The sequence below is a fragment of the Vigna angularis genome, chromosome 11 (genome assembly GCF_016808095.1).
Source record: "Vigna angularis cultivar LongXiaoDou No.4 chromosome 11, ASM1680809v1, whole genome shotgun sequence".
Lineage (NCBI taxonomy): Eukaryota > Viridiplantae > Streptophyta > Magnoliopsida > Fabales > Fabaceae > Vigna > Vigna angularis.
In genome coordinates, this window is record NC_068980.1 from 18,684,039 (window position 1) to 18,688,813 (window position 4,775).

A 4,775-nucleotide genomic window follows, 5' to 3' on the forward strand; every position below is an offset into this window, starting at 1 on the left:
AGCGGTGAAGGAAGTCTCCGATGGACTGTCACTCTCGTTCACTAGGAAGTTCTCAGTATCTGCTAGGTCGAAAAACTAAGCGGTGAAGGAAGTCCCTGATGGACTGTCACTCTCGTTCGCTAGGAAGTTCCCAGTAGCTCCTAAGCCAAAAAACCAAGAGGTAGGTTATGTTTAAAATGGACTACCACTCTCGAAAAAGTCCTTGAAATATCTGCTACATGAGGCGAAATGTTATGAGTAGACTCCTCTATCAATACAAGAGTTTCAAATGAATACTTAGAGCACACTAAGCATCATGTTCATCAATCACAACTTATGGGAAACAACGAAGACGTTCAACTTTAGAAATATAAGAAAAGACGCGTAGCAGCACAATAACAAAAGTCGTTCAAAGTGTTTACGATACGCTTAAAATGTTACATAATCTTTAAAAAGGGGAAAGCTAGAACTAATTGATAGTTATAGGGGTAATATCATCCTTTGAAGAGGCTATTGGACCTTCCTTCACGGTACCATCAGTGGTGGACACTTCTGCAAGAGCTTCCCCTTCAACCCTTTCTTCAATGGCTGTAGAGGGCGTCGCTTCTACGAACTCCTCCTCCGGAATGTCTCTCAGGGGCACAAGCTTCCCCTAATAAACACCTTTCCTCACGTAGAAGCCAACCCCTCGACGGATATGTTCAGGGGAAGAGAAACCTGCCTCAGTGCCTTCTAGAAGCCCAAGGTATGCTCATCAACTATAGCCTTTCCCATCTCTGCAATTTGGACGTCTTGGGCTTGCACCTTTGTTTTCAAGGTGTCCCTTTCAGTGCGAACATCTCGGCAGGCCGTGCTAAGATGCTTACCATGATCCGACATGCTCATCATTGGTTTTCACAAGTTCTTCATTCTTTGATTGAAGCTCACGACCAGACCTGCGAACTTCTGCCATGGTGCTCTCAATGTTAGCAAGAAGAAGGGTCATTTCTGCATGCTTCTTTTTAATTTGAGAGTGAGCATTTATCTCCTCTTCTAGCTTTAGTTTTAAGCTAGTCACTTCATCTTGAGATTCTTTCAGTGAGGTATTCAGCTTACCTCTATCCGAAGCATAGGCTAGAGGCCAGTTCACTACCGTCGTTCGGTAGGCCAGTTCTAGAGAGGTGTCGACCAACTGTTGCTCTGACATATTTTGAACTATCTTCTCCTCGTCTTCGGCCAGATTAAAGTCTATTTTGTGGCCTAAACAGAAGGCGGAGTTCCAAATACCGCTTGAGAGAGAACGAGGGAGAGGGCGACGGGCGGGAGGAACTTTAATGCTCGTATCCTTCTTAGCAGCATCATCCTTGTCAGCATGCTGGCCACCCTTCCTTTTTTTGGTAAAAGGACGCTCGTCAATAGCAATCATTCCAGCGACACTCGCTCAAGCGATGGAGGCCACAAGTTTTAGAGGAAGTAGCAGCGATCTCCTTAATGATTGATTCAACATTCTTGTTTGGCGTGACTGCACGGGTGGGTGTAGGCAGGCTATTGGGGATACTCGGTGTTGGAAGGGAAGACTCCCCTTGACTTTCCTTCTCGGTCATCATCCTAAACCAATTCTTCTTAGGATGTTTTCCTCCCATGATGCCTAGGAAATCATAAAAGGTTCAGTTTAGCTATAGTTACGAAACATACAAAGGAGTCAATAAAAGGTAGAATACCGAACACCTCAGAGTTGAGGTCATCCCGCTCAAGGCAGTTTATTATCTTGTGAGAGGAAAATGGGCGAGGCAGCTCGTCTAGCACACCCAAGGATTCCAGTTCTTCAGGTGTCATATTAATCTGAGGCCATGAGGTTAACTTAGTTGGATTTTGGGTCCAGTAGAAAGGGAAGTTAGGTTTGTCATCTTCGTCGAAGAAGTATGGACGACTGATGAATCATTATTTTATTCACTTCATTTAGTTTATTGTGCTAGAATTAATCAGGGAATTGTGCTTAATTGTCCAGTATTTTCCCATTTTACTGAATTGAGCCTAATCCGATCAGAAATTCTTATTTTAATTAATTTGAATTATCTGAAACAAATTATTTACATTATTGAGTGCATGAAAAATTTTGGAAAATATTTTTGGACATTTAGGCTTTCTGTACAAATTCCCAATTCCTCTCGGGTAATCGTTTACAGGGGCAGAAGTGCCTAAAAGTCAGTTTTTTTTGCCAATGGTGACCTGTGTTCACCTGACTGAGTACCTGTGTTGGACTTTCTGTACAAATTTGCAATTCCTCTCGGGTAATCGTTTACAGGAGTGCTGTAAACGATTACCAGTGCTGCGTGAATGTTGTGTCAACTTGTGTGTCTTCGTTTGAGTTCAATTCTTATCCGTTTTGCATGCAATTTTTTTTCATAGTTTTGTCTGGATGTCTATTTTCACGTATAGTTTTTACTTTGTTCAAATTCGTTTTTTGCTGTTCCCAGTATTTATTTTACTCTCCTATGTCAGTCTAGTGATTACTGTTTGAGTGACTACTAAATTGTTTGCATTGTTTGATACTTGTGGTGGCTGGAATTGATCATTGGACGGTGCTAAGACCTCCCAACACTCAAAAGATTCAACACTCATATTGGCACATTTTATACCACATTCCAAGAAGCAAATTACGTCCACATGGATCTCCAAATGCAAGCAAGCATCATTTTTAATTGGACAAGAATAGAGTGCCACGACTGCATGCTTTCTAATTCAGAATTTTGCAAGTAATACAACACATGGGAGCCTACACCTAGCTTTGGAAAAGAAAGAAGCCTTCACTTTGTTGAAAGAAGAGAAGCAATTTTCGTTCCTTTCTTATAAAAGCAAACGGCCATTGTGAGAATAATGGAAGGGGCCACCACTTTTGAAAACTCACGTAAGGGGAGTGGAGTTAATGAAATGCTGAATGGTTTTCTCCATTTGTTTATAAAATTGTTAGAAAACACATGGCCCCCTTTTCACAAAAAGTTGATTAAACATTTGTTGAGAGTGAAGAAAACACACGGCACCTTCAAAGATGAAAAGGAACTCATGGAACAAACAAAAACAACACTCGGCCCACATGTGCTTTTCAGATTTTTAATTCTCTTCCACTCCACACAATTTATTTTTACAAGCATAACTTTAAATGGAAGGAGGGAACCACATGGAGAATTTCACGGTTCTAGCCTTTACAAATTGCCATCCAACAATTAACGTGAAGCTTGATGAAATAAGTATAGCTCACGGTATTTTGGCAGCAGCTCATGTGCAGCAAAGAGGGGCTGCACTTCCACGGTACCAAGGCAAAAGGGAAGAGTAAAAAGAGCTTCTCACGGCTAGAAAAATATATACAAGAAGCACACAACCATGGCAGGAGAGAGCGGCAGCAACACTTTGAAGAAAGCACAAGAAGGGTAGCTGGTCCAGCAGTTGGTCACGGCCTTGGTCTTGGAAGAAGAACACCCTGCAGCTTGGACAGAAGATGGCAGCAGCTTAAGTCTAGCACACGTCCATGGAGAAGCACAACCTATGAGCAATTAAATGGAAGCACATCCAGCACCAACATTGACGTGAATAGCAGCAGTTGCAACGTTCAAGGAAGAAGAAGTCCAGCCACAAATCCAGCAGCTTCAAGTCTTGTAAAGAAGAGAGGCAGTGAGTGAAGGTTTGGTCCAGGAGTTGGTGTCTAGCTGAGTTGGAAGAAGAAGTGAAGCACCGTGATGAAGTCTCCAAGTGGTTGCTACCATAAGTTGAAGAGGAAATGCAAGATAGAGGAGAAGGATGTGCACACGGAAAATGGAAGGGTGTGCTGCGTGAAGACAAGAAGTGGAGGGCCCTATCCTAATTCTTTGGCACATTTAGGAGTTGAAGAAGTCAGCAAGCTAGGGGAACAAAAACAAAACGTAAAAGGAATTCACGGGTGCCAGAGACAAAATCAAAAATTCTGAATTGAGGGAGGCATATACGGGAATTTGTCCAGAGGAGTGGCTATAAAAAGGAGTAGCAGCAGAGAAGTTGGATACGGCCTGGAGGAGGCTCTTGCCTCTTTCCATCTTCCAGTGGCCAGCTCTCGATTTTCAATTTTTCATTTTAAACGATGCAATGTAGAATTTTATTTCTGTGTCAGCATTTGGAGAGCATTTTGGTGTAGTTGTTTAATTGTCAAGAACTTTAATTTAAATGTTGAATCTTTGATCGATTTTATTTTCAGTGTGTTTTATTTTTGTTATCTGTTGAATTTTACCGTTCATGATTTTTTGCTCTGTTAAATTCTATCATTGCGTTTTACCGTTCATTTTATTTTCAGATGTTTTCTATTTTTTACTGTCTTTTACCGTTCAGTTTTTACAGTCTTCAAAATTTATTTCAGTGTTTTTAAATCCAGTTGTGTTTAATTTCCAGTCCACTTTTAAATTTTATTTACCGCACAAAAACATTCACAACCCCCCCCCCCCCCCCCCCCCTTCGTGTTAAATCTGAGACTGAACCTACACAAAATTGGTCCTTGTGAGACGACCTAGGAGTCACTTCCTAGTAATATACTGCATTAATTTCCGTGCACAAAAAATTTGTATGACCGCGACAGTCGTACCAAATTTTGGCGCCGTTGCCGGGGACCAAAGGAGGTTTGGTTTTAGATTTTTGTTGTATAAAGTTTTGTTCTGTTAATATGTTTGTTTTGTGTGTTTTGTCTTATATATTTTTGTAGGCGACAACGACACCTTCAGCAAATTTTGGCGGCGTTGTCACTTCAGTCCAGGTTCTTGTTTTAGATTTTTACTGTTTTTGTTTTATTATGTGGT